The sequence below is a fragment of the Hemiscyllium ocellatum genome, chromosome 10, assembly GCF_020745735.1.
Source record: "Hemiscyllium ocellatum isolate sHemOce1 chromosome 10, sHemOce1.pat.X.cur, whole genome shotgun sequence".
In the NCBI taxonomy this organism is placed as follows: domain Eukaryota; kingdom Metazoa; phylum Chordata; class Chondrichthyes; order Orectolobiformes; family Hemiscylliidae; genus Hemiscyllium; species Hemiscyllium ocellatum.
Window position 1 is genome coordinate 17,502,272 of NC_083410.1, and position 16,818 is coordinate 17,519,089.

Consider the following 16,818-nt stretch of genomic DNA (forward strand, 5'->3'; position numbering starts at 1 on the left):
AGGCTTGAACAGATCAAGATTGATGAAATTGATGTACTGGAAATTTTGGCAAACATTAAGATTGATAAATCCCAGGGCCAGACCAGATTTATTCTAGGCAGCTCCGGGAAGTGAGAAAGAAGGTTGCTAAGTCACTGGCAAGGATCTTTGCCTCCTCACTCTCCACAGGAGTCATACCAGAGGATTGCAAGGAGGCGAATGTTGTTCTTTTCAAGCAGGGTAATGGGGCAATCCCTGGCAGTTACAGACCAGTCAGTCTTACGTCTGTTGTCAGCAAAATTTTGGAAAGAATTCTGAGGGATAGAATTTATGACTATTTGGAAATGCATAGCGTGTTTAAAAGCAGTCAGCATGGCTTTGTGAGGGGCAGGTCATGCCTCACAAATCTTTTGAATTTTCTGAAGAGGTGACGAGACAGGTCGACGAAGGTCTAGCAGTGGATGTGGTGTATATGGATTTCAGCAAGGCATTTGATAAAGTTCCCCATGGTAGACTCATTCATAAAGTCAGGAAGTACAGGATACAGGGAGATTTGGCTATCTGGATTCAGAATTGGTTGACGGACAGAAGGCAGAGTGTGGTTGTAGATGGAAAGTATTCTGCTTGGAGGTCAGTGTTCAGTGGGGTCCCGCAGGGCTCTGTTCTTGGTCCTCTGCTCTTCATAGTTTTTATAAATGACTTGGATGTGGAGGTTGAGGGTGGGTTAGTAAATTGGCAGATGACACAAAGGTTGGAGGTGCCATCGATAGTATCGAGGACTACTGCAGGCTGCAGTGCGATATAGACAGGATGCAGAGCTGGGCTGAGAAATGGCAGATGGAGTTCATCCTGGATAAATGCAAAGTGATGCATTTTGGAAGATTGAACTCAAATGCTGAGTATAGGATTAAACACAGGATTCTTGGCAGTATGGAGGAACAGAGGAATCTTGGTGTTCAAGAACGTAGGTCCCTGTAAGTTGCCACTCAAGTGGATAGGTTTATTAAAAAAGCATATGGTGTTTTGGCTTTCATTAACAGGGGGATCGAGTTTAAGAACCGCGGGGTTTTGCTACAGCTCTACAAGTCTCTGCTGAGACTACACTTGGAGTATTGTGTCCAGTTGTGGTCACCCTACTATAGGAAAGATACAAAGGTTTTGGACAAGATGCAAAGAAGGTTTACCAGGATGCTGCCTGGACTGGAGGACTTGCCTTATGAAGAGAGGTTGGCTAAGCTCGGACTTTTCTCTCTGGAGAGAAGGAGGACAAGAGGTGACCTTCAAGGTAGACAAGATAATGAGAGGCATGGATAGAGTCAACAGTCAGAGACTTTTCCCCAGGGCAGGATTGACTGGCACGAGGGGTCATAGTCTTAAGATATTAGGAGAAAGGTATAAAGGGGAAGTCAGAGGAAGGTTCCTTACGCAGAGAGTTGTGAATGCATGGAATGCGTTGCCAGCAGTGGTGATGGAAGCAGGGTCATTCGGGACATTTAAGCAGCTGCTGGACATGCACATGGATAGCAGTGAATTGAGGGGTGCGTAGGTTAAGTTATTTTATTTTACATTAGGATTAATCCTCGGCACAACATCATGAGCCAAAGGGCCTTTTGTGTGCTGTACTTTTCTATGTTCTACGTTCTGTATTAAAAAGGGCAATTGGGAATAATTACAGCCAATTAAGGCCCGTATCTTCTACCAAATTGCTTAGCTGACCTTTGAAGGTCTCATTGGTTCTTTCTACAATTCCCGCTGCTCAGGGGTGGTTTGCACAATGGAATTTTTGATTAGTGCCTTGTTTAGCTCCACACAGAAGAGACCGTAACTGGTATTCCAAATCTAGCTATGATTTCCCTTTATAGAATTTTACGAATAGTTGTTGCTGTGCAGTCAATATAGGGATAAGCTTCAGTCCATTTTCTAAATACATCAATTATCACCAAACAATACTTATAACAATGACATCTAGGTAATTCTATAAAATCTAACTGGATAGTATCAAAAAGTGCACTTGGCAAGGGAGTTTCACCTCTGGACACTTTACTCCTTCCTGAGATTATGCTTTTGACAAATTAGGCAATTTGCAGCTGCTTGTTTTGCTTTTTCTTGCAGGTGGGGATTCCACCAAGTTTGGAGAATTCTGTTCACAATTTCCTCCTTACCTACATGCATATGTGTATGAACATAATCAACTAGGATAGGCAAAATTGAGTCGGGCAGACATGTCTGTCCTCCCGGCGTAACCCAAAGCTTATTGTAAGTAGTTACTAAACAACTGTGGTTCATCCATCTTTGTTTTTCCTCATCAGAGGCATCCCCCAGATGCGTCCATATTTGTTCTAGGTCAGGCATGGTCGGGGTATCAGAAGAGGAAATAAGAGAAACTCCCTTTGGTTTCCTATTTGTCATTTGCTCAAAAGCTGTTTTCTTAGCAGCCGCATCAGTGGCGTTGCTGCTTTTACTGACATCAAAAGCATCAGAGGAGTGAACAGAACATTTGATAATTTCCAATTGAGAGCACCGAGGAGATTACCAACATAGGCAGCGTTGAGTATAGGGGTTTCTGATGAGGCAAGGAAGCCATGCTGCTGCCAGATTTGACCAAAACCATGGGCACATCCAAAAGCATAGCAGGAATCAGTATAGATATTAGCTGACTTTCCTTTAGCAAGCATACAGGCACAGGTGAGAGCAAGAAGTTCAGCTTGCTGGGCAGAACAGGATGGATCGACAGAATAAGCTTCTATTGTCTGGGAGAAAGTGACAATTGCATATCCTGACATGTTTACCCTCTGGAAAGAGACAAGAAGAACCACTACCATAGTTTGAGAATATAGTTGCAGGAAGGCATATCCTGAGCAACAGGGTCAAGCTTAGTAAAATAAAATGCAACAGGGCGTCAAGAGGAACCATACTGCTGGGCGAGAACAGCTGCAGCACAGGCGTCAAGGATGAAAAAGGGTTTTGTGCTGTAAAAGGGGCAACCTGATGAGATTCCCGGAGAGGGCGACCAAGAGGTTGCCAGCTGCTTCCACTCTGGCAATCAACCGGGGGCTGCTTTGAGAAAGGGCAGTTCCTGGACCAGTGTCCTGGTTGATTACAATTGAAACAAATGTGTGATTGTTGGGAGATTTTAGGGGGTGGGGGAGGCGGTGAAGAGTAGTAAGAGGATGTGTAGGGAGTAAGGGGCATCATGGACTGTTAGGGAATATTCATAGGAGGACCCCAAGGTCAACTGTCCTGCCATATTAGATGACGGTATGAAGGTTCCATTTGATAGCCTGACTGATCTTGCAGACGGAAAGGTCTATTTTGAATCCTGAGTTTAGGTTTGGCCCCTGTAGTTTGGGCAGGTTCTGTCTTGACCTTGCTGATTGTAGCCTTATTGTTAGGATCCTTTAGTTCCCAGAAATAACAAATCTCTCGGCTGAATTATACAACCGTGGCATCTTGCCAGTGGATGTTGTGGGTTTTAGTATCTTTCTCTACCTGATCAGGTAAGGTGGTCATACATAGGGCATTAAATTGGGTGATCGCCTTTGTGAGTAGTTAGCGTCACCAGACTAAGCGCCATAGATTTCCTTAAAATGGGTAAGGAACTCTTCAGCCCCTTTGCCTGAGCTGGGTTTACATGTTAAGACTTCAAAGTTTGGGAGAAGATTTGTAGCTCATGTGCTCGTTGTTGTGGTTCTGTTCGCCGAGCTGGGAATTTGTGTTGCAGACGTTTTGTCCTCTGTCTAGGTGACATCCTTAGTGCTTGGGAGCCTCCTGTGAAGCGTTTCTGTGATCTTTCCTCTGGCACTTGTAGTGGTTTGAATCTACCGCTTCTGGTTGTCAGTTCCAGCTGTCCGCTGCAGTGGCCGGTATATTGGGTCCAGGTCGATGTGTTTGTTGATAGAATCTGTGGATGAGTGCCATGCCTCTAGGAATTCCCTGGCTGTTCTCTGTTTGGCTTGTCTTATAATAGTAGTGTTGTCCCAGTCGAACTCATGTTGCTTGTCAACTGCGTGTGTGGCTACTAAGGATAGCTGGCCGTGTTGTTTCGTGGCTGGTTGGTGTTCATGGATGCGGATCGTTAGCTGTCTTCCTGTTTGTCCTATGTAGTGTTTTGTGCAGTCCTTGCATGGGACTTTGTACACTACATTGGTCGTACCCATACTTATCCTACTTACTTCAAACCTTCACAAACTACTGACCTACAGGGGCTGAAACTTCGCAAAACACAGGGTCTCCAACCCCACAAAACACAGGAGTACCAACCTCACAAAACATAAAACATCAACACAAAACACAAACATTCACTCACCAACAAGCAAATGTGCATCCAAAATGAATTTCAAAGGTTTAAACTTCGCTCTGTTTCGTTTTTTCTCTCTGTCTCTCTCTCGCACACATAATGAACATTTTAGAAGATAACAACCCGACAACGAACAACAAGACTAATTATTTCTGCAAAGCATTCTTCTAAAACCCTGACGGTTTCTGTTTTTAGTACGTATTTAAACAATCTCATTTTGGGTTCCGTCAGGGTACTGAGAGAGTGAAATGGGGGAAGCATCACAAAGATGCAGACCGAGAGCAATCAAGGTACAATCTTTCTTCGTGGGCCCACTGGCCTCAAGTCCGACCCTTAAGTGAAGCTCCTCTTTTTCAGTTTCACTCAAACGTAGCCCTTGTTGGAACCCTGCTCACTGCACCAAATGTTAAAGTACAAATTTGAGATGGCTCAGGGAATCCATTGTGGACTACGGATCTGTAAGCCTCTCTCGTGGTTCGTCCTGGAGATTGTACCCTTTGGTGGTCTGGAATAAAAAGACTCTTACAGTTTAGTTTAATTTTAATCATTCCCTTAATTTACTCCTAGCATCACTGTTGCAATATAACAATGATATCTATAAGTCAAGCTAACTGGATTCTATGAATCCAGGAGAATGGAAATTGCTCTTCTTTTAAGAGTCCTGGCAGGTTACTCCGTCGTACTATCAAAAACAGACTATTTTTATACACAGGTTTACAAAGGCATTACTGTCACAAAAGTTAACAGAAGCACTGCATGTTCTGAACTAGACAGATAAAAGTGAAGGATAATAATTCGGGAGAGAAGTTAGTTGATACCAAATTTCGTTCTGAGGTCAGAATTAAACATTGTTTAATTTCGGAAAGGAACTGCCATGAATGTTATCACTTGTGTTCTGTTCATACAAATTTACTGATGTTAAGGCAAATATTCTTAATTATCTTATCCTTCCTTGCCATACTTTTTTCTAGTGTGCAGCAAATGTGTTCTGTAATTCAAAATTATATATTACTCTAAATGTTTAAGGAGAACATACATAGCAGACACATGGTTCTTGACTGAAATTAGATTCAATTCAGGGGCAAGAAAAACTCAATAACTAGGGATCACAGCTACAGCCTTCATCTGCTGTCACAGCCGTTCATATCGTGCAAATATCTTCTGCTTGAATCACTGTTGAGGACTTGTTTTGGATTGAGTTTTGTCTGGTTCCTCCCCCCTCATCTTATCATCATGGGTGACTACCAGGACTTGAGAACTGCTGAGAGTGTTGCTGTCGGGATTCCACAGAAATCCATTATTAACAGAGCTGATCAATTGGGTGGTTTACTTACTTTCCTTGTTATTTCAGATAACACAGTACGTGCTAGGAAAGGTATATCTTATGCTATACTGCTTGCATTGATCGGTATGCAGATAATTTAATTTGCTGCCTTACAATTACTTTATGCTGTAATGCATATCTTGATGGCTGAATTTAATAGTGACAACAGTGAAACTGCCAGGCATAACATTGTCACTGAAACAGATTTTTGGAATGAGAAAATATAATTTAAGGTGAATAATATTATGTGGTTATAAATTCCTGCTGCATGTGAATACCTCATGGTGCTGGGTCGACTATCATTCATCATTTATAAAACGATTTGGATGAGAACACAGGAAGCATGATTATTAAGTTTGTGGATGACTCCAAAATTGCTGGTGCAATGGACAGTGAAAAGGTTTATCTAAGAGTACTCCGTGATCTTGATCAACTGGACCAGTGGACCATGGAATGGCTGATGGAGTTTAATTCAGATAAATGTGAGGTATTACATTTTGGTAAGACAAATCAGAGCAAAATTTTCCCTGGAGTGCAGGATGCTGAGGGATGACCTTATAAAAGTTTATAATGTTATGAGGGCCATAGGTGAGGTGAATGGCTAAGGTCTTTTCCCTAGGGTAGGGGAGTTGAAAATTAGAGGACATAGTTTAAGATGAAAGGGGAAAGCTTTAAAAGGGACCTGAGTGGAACTCTTTCACACAGTGTGTTGCATATATGAAACCAGCTGCCAGAGGAAATCATAGAGCTGGTTACAATTACAACATTTAAAAGAAATTTGGACAGGTCCAAGGATAGGAAGAATTTAGAGGAAGATGGGTCAAACACTAGCTAATGGGGCTGGTTCAGTTTAGGAAACATTGGTCAGCATGGACTAGTTGATCCAAGAGGTTTGTTTCTGTGCTGTGTGGTTCTCCCACTGTATGGTGATTGGTGGCTTACATGCTCGTTACATCATTGCTTGATGACATCATAACCGTATGTTAAAGCCTGACACCAGATTTAAACTGCCATCAGTAAAGCACACATTCTCACTACAGAGATTGCTGGATCTAAGTGGATACTTTTCATTGAGATCAGCAACTATTGCTTTGCTGTTAACTGCAAAATGCAGAGTATTACTTTGTTGTAAGCAAAGCATTAACTAACACACACTTTTTTTTCAATTAGATTAGATTACTTACAGTGTGGAAACAGGCCCTTTGGCCCAACAAGTCCACATCGACCCGCCGAAGCGAAACCCACCCATACCCCTACATTTGCCCTTTACCGAATTTAGCATGGCCAATTCACCTGACCTGCACATCTTTTGACTGTGAGAGGAAACCCACGCAGACACGGGGAGAACGTGCAAACTCCGCACAGTCAATCGCCTGAGGCGGGAATTGAACCCGGGTCTCTGGCGCTGTGAGGCAGCAGTGCTAACCACTCTGCCACCGTGCCGTCCACTTTTAAGAACATAAAATAAAGGAGTTGGTCACTTACCCCTTCAAATTTGCCTTGTCATTCAGTAAGATTATGGCTGATATGATCTATCTTCATATTAATTTGCCTTTGCCCAATAACTGTTTGGATTTATGTTAACAGCCCCAGCATGTTCATCTGAGGTGCTTTTTAAGGCAGTACATTGAAGACCTTAGAAGAGAGGGGTGGTCTTAAACTTAATTTTAGGTATTGAAGTGTTTAGAGACATCAGTAGGGGATAATTTTGCAGACAGCAACAAGATTCAAGATAGTTATGGAAAAGGACAAGGTTGAGCCTAAAATCAAAGTTCTAAACTGGGGAAAGCTGATTTTAGTGAGGTCAGATACGATTTGGCTAGTGCAGATTGGGAGCAGATACTTTGATGTGAATCTGACACAGATCTACATCAAAGAAGGAAATTGGGAGAGTGCAAGGCTAATGTGTTCCAATAAAGACGAAAAAAGCTGGGACCAACAAATCCAGAAAACCATAGATATCAATGGATATACAGGTAGTTCTGGGATAATGCGCATTTCATCAGTGCGATTTAGATATAACTTTGCGGAAGAATTAGGGAACAGTAATTTCGAGAACACAACTCAGTTGGCAATATTGCGATTCCAGCGGGGATTGGTCTTTTGCTTTGTTCTGTGCATGTGCCGATATCTGCACCGAAATCCACACAGCATTCCGCGCATGCGCCTAAGTTATCCCATTCTGTGCATGTGCCGGTGTGTGTGCCTTTATGCGCATGCTCAATGTTGGTGCCAGTCATTGTGCTGTTCTGTGCATTTGCTGATGTCCGAGCTGGAATCGCCGCACCATTCTGCGCGTGTGCGATGTCGGTGTTGGTCGTGTGTCGTTCTGCACACATGCGCAATCTCAGGGCTGGTCTTCGTGCCGTACTGTGCATGCGCCGATGTCAGCTGCCGACAGAGCAATTTTCTGTGAGAAGTACTGTGCAGAGAGCAGCTTTCTTACATTTTAAAGCATACTGTGTCATATTTACTTTGGTTAATAAATATGATTTCAATCTTCATTCAGGCTTTTGGGTGATTTTTTGAGCGATCGTGAGTGATATTTTTTGCCAGTCTGCCCTAACCTCACTTTTCATATAGGTGCCATTATTTCTATTAAATGAAGTTTAGCTGGAACACAACTATGGTGTTATAGGAGAACTACGTGTACAGGATTGGCTCAAGAGAAAAATGATGGCCTGTGACAGATACCGAGGGCTCAAACGAGCTGAAGCCCTAGAGGAGTGCAAATGTGTAAGGGGAAACATGAAAAAGAAATTAGGAGAGCAAAAAGGTGGCATGAAAGAATAATGGCAGATAAAATAAAGGAAAATCTTCAATTAATTTCCAAGTACATTAAGGTAAAAGGACAACTTGGGAAAGAGTAGGACTGCAGTGGCTATTTGCGCATGGAGCTGGAAGGTATTAGCATATCTAAATGAATACAGGTAGTTATAGAGTCATAGAGATGTACAGCACGGAAACAGACCTTTTAGTCCAACTCATCCATGTCAACCAGATATCCTAACTTAGTCCCATTTGCCAACACTTGGCCCATATCCCTCTAAACCAGTCTTATTCATGTACCCAGCCAGATGCCTTTTAAATACTATAATTGTACCAGCTTCCGCCACTTCCTGTGGCAGCTCATTCCACACACGCACCACCCTCTGTGAAAAAGTTGCCTCTTGGTCCCTTTTATATCTTTTCCCTCTCACCCTAAACCTATGCCCTTTAGTTCTGGACTCCCCCATCCCAGGGAAAAGACTTTTGTCTATTTATCCTATTCATGCCCCTCATGATTTTATAAATCTTTAGAGGGTCACCCGTCAGCCTCCGATGCTCCAGAAAAAACAGCCCCAGCATGTTCAGCCTCTCCCTATAACTCAAATCCACCAACCCTGGCAACATCCTTGTACTCAATGCTCTGTCCAATAAACGAAAGCATACCAAACGCTGCCTTCACTATGCTATTTACCTCCAACTCCACTTTCAAGGAACTATGAACCTCCACTCCAAGATCTGTTTGTTCAGCAACACTCCCCAGGACCTTACCATTAAGTATATAAGCCCTGCTCTGATTTATCTTTCCAAAATGCAGCACCTCACATTTATCTAAATTAAACTCCATCTGCCACTCCTCAGTCCATTGGCCCATCTAATCCAGATCCTATTGGACTCTGAGGTAACCTTCCTTGCTGTCCTCTGCACCTCCAATTTTGGCGTCACCTGCAAATTTACTAAACATACCTCCCTATGTTCACATCCAAATCATTTATATGAATGATGAAAAACAGTGGATCCAGCACTGATCCTTGTGGCACACCACTGGTCACAGGCCTCCAATCTGAAAACCAACCCTCCACCACCGCCCTTTGTCTTTTATCCTCAAGTCAATTCTTGTTGTGGTTCTGTTCGCCGAGCTGGGAGTTTTTGTTGCAAACGTTTCGTCCCCTTTCTAGGTGACATCCTCAGTACTTGGGAGCCTCCTGTGAAGTGCTTCTGTGATGATTCCTCCGGCATTTATAGTGGTGTGTCTGTGCCGCTTCCGGTTGTCAGTTGCTGTCCGTTGCAGTGGCTGGTATATTGGGTCCAAATCGATGTGTTTGTTGATAGAATTTGTGGATGAGTGCCATGCCTCTAGGAATTCCCTGGCTGTTCTCTCTTTGGCTTGCCCTATACAAGTGGTGTTGTCCCAATCGAATTCATGTTGTTTGTCATCTGAGTGTGTGGCTACTAATGCTAGCTGGTCGTGTCGTTTCGTGGCTAGTTGATGTTCGTGGATGCGGGTTGTTAGCTGTCTTCCTGTTTGTCCTATGTAGTGTTTTGTGCAGTCCTTGCATGGGATTTTGTACACTACGTTGGTTTTGCTCCTGCTGGGTATCGGATCCTTTGTCCTGGTGAGTTGTTGTCTGAGAGTGGCTGTTGTTTTGTGTGCTGTTATGAGTCCTAGTGGTCGCAGTAGTCTGGCTGTCAGTTTGGAAATGCTCCTGATGTATGGTAGTGTGGCCAGTCCTTTGGGTTGTGACATGTCCTCGTTCCGTTGTCTTTCCCTTAGGCATCTGTTGATGAAATTGTGCGGGTATCCGTTTTTGGTAATACCTTGTATCGGTGGTGTTCTTCCTCTTTTTGCAGTTCTGGTGTACTACAATGTGTTGTGGCTCTTTTGAATAGTGTCCTGATGCAACTTCGTTTGTGTGTGTTGGGGTGGTTGCTTTCATAGTTCAGGACTTGGTCTGTGTGTGTGGCTTTCCTGTATACTTTCGTGTTGAATTCTCCGTTCAGGGTTCTCTGTACTATCACGTCTAGGAATGGGAGCCGGTTGTCCTTTTCTTCCTCTCTCGTGAATCGGATTCCTGTGAGTGTGGCGTTGATGATCCGGTGTGTGTTCTCTATTTCTGTGTTTTTAATGATTGCAAAGGTGTCGTCCACATATCTGACCCAGAGTTTGGGTTGTATTTGTGTTAAGACTGTTTGTTCTAACCTTTGCATTACTGCTTCTGCTATGAGTCCAGAGACCGGTGAGCCCATGGGTGTTCCGTTGATCTGTTCATATATCTGGTTGTTGAATGTGAAGTGTGTTGTGAGGCACAGGTCCAGTAGTTTAAGTATGCCGTCTTTGTTAATAGGTTCAACGTCCTGTTGTCTGTTATGTATGTCCAGCAGGTTGGATATTGTTTCTCTGGCTAGGGTTTTGTCAAGAGAGGTGAACAGTGCCGTTACATCGAATGAGACCATGGTTTCTTCCTTGTCTATGTGTATATTTCTGATGATGTCCAAGAATTCTTGTGTTGACTGTATAGAGTGTCTGGATCCGCTGATCAGGTGTTTCTAGAAACTACAGCAGAAACTGAAATTTTGTAATTTTGCAATACTGTTAGTTAACAGTATATTTGCAGAATTACAGAAAATATGTCCTCCCCTTTTATTTTTAACACCAGTGACAGCCCCATGTCACAGTGATACTTTATTCCATGTTCTCGACTGGAGAACATTTTTCACGAGAATGAGTCCATTGTTATTCTAGTTTTCAATAGGTTTGCGTCTTCCCACTTTGCAAAATTGTAATGTGAAGTGACCATTAAAAGATATCCCTTTGGAGAAGTCCCAGTTTTACTTCGAACAGTTATGCCAGGATCTCTTGAAATATTTTGTTTTACTGTTTTACAGTGTTTTACTAACTTCTAAGCTCCATTTTTGCTGTGAGCAGCAAGTAAGAGTAGTGTTTCTCGTCTGTTAAATCTGCATTTGTTCATGGAATTTCTTCAGTGTTTTACATGGTAAATTGCTGACAGCCAGAAATCCAAATGGCATAACACCCTCTACAGGCTTTAAATCTTTGCATTCCCTTAATCAATTAAACCAGCACAATCTAAACCAGTAAATGATTGTACAGTCAATTTGATGTCAAATTAGATACTAAAAGTAGAAAATAATAAAAGGAAAGAACAATCTCATTGAAGCTTGGAGAAATAGATAAATAATTTCCAACAATTAGAAACTGAAGGAATGAAACTCCAGAACTGTAAATTGCAGTTTTCAGTTCAAGAAAGGATGTTTGACTTTAATTAAAAAATTATTATACTGTTACAGCAGGTACCTACATTTAATAGCCAATGTCTAACATCTTTGATGAGTTTAGTCAGCCTCTATATGAGGAAAGTCCAGGAACATTGCACCATTCAATATGTTTGTGAACTCTAATTATTACATACTGTTTGAGAGTCTTTTAGAAGAATATTACATATGGGACAGAAACGTCCAGAAACTTAAATTTACCTAAATTTATGCAGTTATTAATGCCAAATTTGCAAGTAAATAATAGTATTATAAGCCTCATCAAAACCATAAAACCAGACCTAATGAATCGGGAGGACATGAGCCTTTTTCAATATCCTATTGTGTATTGTGTTGCTATTTGTTTTACATTATGTACTACTGGTAGTTTGTATTCTATCTATCCAATGCTATTAACAGTTTAATGAAAATAAGAAGTGCATTCTTAAAGCAACTGAACATCTTGTGCTATGGTGAGATGTATAATAGAATAAGATGAAGTGATCACCCTGACATGAGATTGTCCTGCCGCAGCAGCCCCTGCCGCCTTAAGTTGTGTAGCAAGACTCTCGCAGTGGCATTGCAGGTTCCCAATTGACACTCCACATTGTTTGTTAAATAACCTGTTAAAAGTCCAACTAGCCACTGGTTGCACTAGCCATCGGGGAAAAATTTCACTTGGAAATCAATGCAGGATTGAGCTTGCCGCTTGCTCAAAAGATCGGCCAAACTGCAGATCAAGCCATGACCCATTAACGCCAGACACAAACCCTCTTTCACCAATGTCACTGTCACCTAACTTTTAAGGAGCAATGAGTACCCACCTGACATTTATGCTATGCCCTGACATTGCACTCTGCAATATCAAATTTGTGAAGCAAAGCACACCAGGGAAAGGTGCGGCCACCAGTTGGAGGTCTATGTAGGTGTTGGCCGATTCTGGCTAGTCAAGTTTGGAAGGGGTACGTGAGCTAAGGTGTAAGGAAAGGAGCTGCATGTACAATTGGTCACTGAGCCTTCAAAGGAAGAACATTGGCATAGTATACACGAGATCTTGATGGTACGAGCATGTAGACTGTAGGGTCTCGCCATTGTGTGGCACTGACTCTTAGTGCATTACATTTTCCTGACACCATCACTGCTGGGTGATTGCCTGAAATAGACATTACTGCATAATTAGCCAGCCAAAAACTGGGCAATGTTAAATGGCAAGGGACCTAAGGAGTCAAGTAAATGCATTGCTAATCCTGCTTCTACATGATGTTGTTGGAACTCATTGTATACCCAACTATATTTCATCCTTGGTGACTGCGGAGTGATGCTTTCAGGTGCAATTAAACACCCAGGCCCTACACTGGGGACCACATGACCATTGAAAAACACATCTTTATTACAAACCCAAACAATGCACTTAAGTGTCAGCCTTTAACCCCCATACTCTCTCAAACCTATATTCTCCCCTTCCTGCTACACATTACTGAGCTCCCCTATTGTGCAGGTCAGGTTGTGGACTCCTGCTTCGCAGTAGCCCTGAATATTTCTTGAGGCGATACTGGGATGCTTTTGTTCAGAAGGGCCGGCATGACAAGGGTCATCATGCCTGAGGCAAGGTGTCACTTCCTAATCTGAACTTCCAAGGATTAGAGTGGGGTGAGCAGAATGGACAAGCAGTCTCTTTGTGTCTACCCAAGTGTGGCTGGTTCTCCAGCTGCCCAGTCTCCACTGAGCATGGGACACCTGGACAGTGGCCAAGGTTCCCAGCATCCATCTTGCCGTTGCTTTGTCAATGATAGACCCAACCCTCAGGACTATCTCCATTGTAGCTGCCAAACTGCCGACTGAGACAGCCAGATGGTCACTAAATTAGCTGCATCGCTCCCAATTCTCAGCACAGAGAGTCATATTGTCCTGAATGTTGGCTAATCCTGTTCATCATTCAACAGGTCCATGAAGTTCCTTATTGCTGGAACCACATGGTCTTCTGCCATGGACTCTGAAGGAGCCTGGTCACTGGCACTACTTCATTTACCTGTGGTCTGGGGTAATTCTCTTTCACTCATATGTGCAACAGTGGATATAAGATCCTGTAGGACCAACCTCCCTTCGCACACTCCCTTTGTCTGTCGAACCCACCAAAGTTCGGTATCACTGTTGGTGCGGAGTCCAATTGGTAGCCTTGCCAATGGTTCCTGCATGCTTGAACAATGTCTTCTTCTGAGTTTGAGGTCTCTTCAGGAGAAAATGGTTGTTGCTTGGCTGAGGCACTCGGCATGCTGGCTGCAGCTGTAACACTGAAGAGGCAGGAGGTGTTTCCAATAGTTAGAAGCAATGCCTGATGCAGCACACTGCACTAGGCAAATGTCAACATTTTAGTGCTACTGCAAGTGGTATTTACTCATTTGCTGCCACATGGATAACTCTGCATCCCCACAGGACTGTTTCAGTCTTGTCTAGCCAGGGCGAGTATCTGCTCCTTGTAGGTGGGTAAAGACTCTAATATCAGAACCACCTCACCAGTTCATCATCACTGTACTCTGTTGAGGGTATTCTTTTACTGTATTGACATTGTCATGAAGATGTGGGTGTGCTGTGCTTTTAAGAGAGTTAAAAGCTAGCAGAACGACCTGACGGCACCTAGTGTTCTGAATAAGATATAATGTAACATGTGATTCAGTCACTAGGGTAGCTGGTTGCCTGGAGACAAAAACAGATTTGAATTAGGCAAATCAGTTTAAATTGTACTCCCATGAAATACCAAACTCCAATCCAGTTTGAATTTAGTATTGACAGTCTTAAAAACCAATGACACAATCCGATGCTTTAGTGATATAAGACCGGGGAAAATTGAACAGTTGGGAGGAAAACTGCCACGCCACCAGCATGTAGTGACTGCCCAAAAAATAGCTCTCCCAAAAGGTACCTTTACTGATGCGTGACCAGTGAAGCATAATCCCTAAGAAGAAGAAAACAGGAAGTTCCACATAGAAGATTTGACAGCTGGCTGGTTTTGAAAGCTTGAATTTTTGGTAAATCTTATTGGGGGCTTTTATTGGACAAGTTCTAAATAGTTGTTAGTTAATTATTCTCTGTTATGCATTAAGAAATAAAGTTGTTAATTTTTACTTTAAATAGTTCTTGGCCTCTCGAATTTTCATAGATTACTGCATGGGATAAATCTTTTCTGTGTTGCTGGTTTAAATTAAGCAGGAGGGTTTACTCTGTGTCGTAACAACACAGTGGTGCAAATGGATTAGGTACAAATGAATAACATGGCTATTAGGGCTGGTGCCTGTGGGCAAGTGATGAAGTGTCCTGAGGGATAAAAGGCAACACAGGGATCAGTGCTGTGGAAAGATTGGTGGGGTGGGGGTGCTAAGGGAAATGAGCTCCAGATGATGTTACACGCAGCAGAGTGGGTGTTAGCACAGAAGTCTTTGTGGGAGGTGAATGCAGAGACAAAGATAGAATGAGTATGAAGTAGCAGAATGCAGAATATAGCATCACTCTGGCAGTACAGAGAAGTCGCTGATCTTCTGGCATTGCTGTCCAGTCCTCTGAACCCCGGACAGGGCACTGACCAGGCAGGCATATGCAGTGATGTGACGTCCTCCCTCTATTCTTTCGAAAGAGGACAGTACTAGTGCACTACCCCTCAATGGAACGTCCGGGTCCCTCAGTACCAACTTGCCCTCTTCAGCCAAATCTGTCCAATTATGAGCAGAGCAGAAGCCACTTCCCAATGTTTCCCGAAATGTAATGCAGGTTCTTGACAATGGCATGTGCACAAGGATATTAGTCTTATGATATGTCTGGTGATTGAGTAAGTTCTTTCGGGAACACTGTGTGGTAAGGTGGGGCAGAAATCCAATGTGATTCTCTCCATTTGGTTGGCAGTGGCAATTTATGTGATGAGTTTAATAAAATATGGTGACAAAACTGCCCAGTCTCATGGCGAGTTTCACTCCTCCAAATCTGATGCTACTCATGCTAAGCCAAAATAATGTAAGTTCAGACCATAGTATTTTAAATTTATTCAACTGAGATCAAACTTCCGTCACAGATTCTTTTTTCAGTTATAGTATTGTTCTTTTTAAATTGTGAATTGAGATACAGGTCATTCTGCTATAATTCACATTTCATTAACATGTATTCACTGTAACGTGATTTACAAATTGGGGGCACAGTTTTTAAAGTGTGAACTTTTAAAACATGTGTTGACTGTAAGGCAATTACATTGCCAACACTTTAAGTGCTGTTTCTGAAGCATGATTTTTCTTTAATGTGGGGTTGCACAAGAACGCAACCATCACGTTATATAAGAGGTATCCGCATGATTGCTGGTGAGCTTAATGGTTTTTAAAACTAAGTCTAACTAAAAATAAATTTTCTTAAACACCTGAAAATGGCAGTATGGGAGAAAAAATAGGTTTGTGGCTTACTGTGATAGCTAAGAAAGAGGAACTCGTAAAGGCAAGGGAAAACATTGAGGCCAACATATTTACACTAAATAAAGGCAACATTTCACAACTCCTGAGTGGATTTAAATCCTTAATTTGGTTTTTAAGTATTTGTGATTAAAATTCTTTAAGTCTATTGGACTTTCCAAACTAACTTTCACTGTATGAAGGGTTACAGGAAGGCATTTAAAAAAAAAAGTGTCAAATGCAGCTATGTAAAATACAAACCATGGTATTCCTGTTTTGTTTTTCTTAATGGTGCACTGTATTCAAAGATGAGATAACTGGAAATCTAAATATAATTTGAAATGTTTTCTCCAGTCGTGTTACTGCCTTTGAATTTTGTCATGGTCTAACCAACTCATTAGGATCAACAGATTGGATTAGGTTGCTTCAGATTAGTCATTGTCACTATTGTGGGCAAACTGTTTCTGTCTTGGCTGATTAAGGTACATTAGGGGAATGAAACAGTTTATCAGACCTGAATATTTTTGTGATCTAATTATGCATTCACTTACTGATGATCGGATCTTTCTAGATTCAATGTACAGGTACACAATCCTACATCCGAAATTCCGAAATCCAAGAATCTCCGAAATCAGAATTTGTTTTCATAGAGTGTGGAGCATCATTTTGGCACGCCAACAGGTGACCCAACTCCACACCCATTCGAACCACGTCACTCAGTAGACATCAGTTATGTCTCAGCGCTCGTACTATTT

General features: G+C 42.3%; 1 protein-coding gene across 4 annotated transcripts in view; it reads left to right on the top strand.

The window, feature by feature from the left end:
• Window positions 1-16,818, top strand: part of akt3a (v-akt murine thymoma viral oncogene homolog 3a) — a 417,879-nt gene that overhangs the window by 219,602 nt on the left and 181,459 nt on the right. The window lies entirely within an intron of this gene.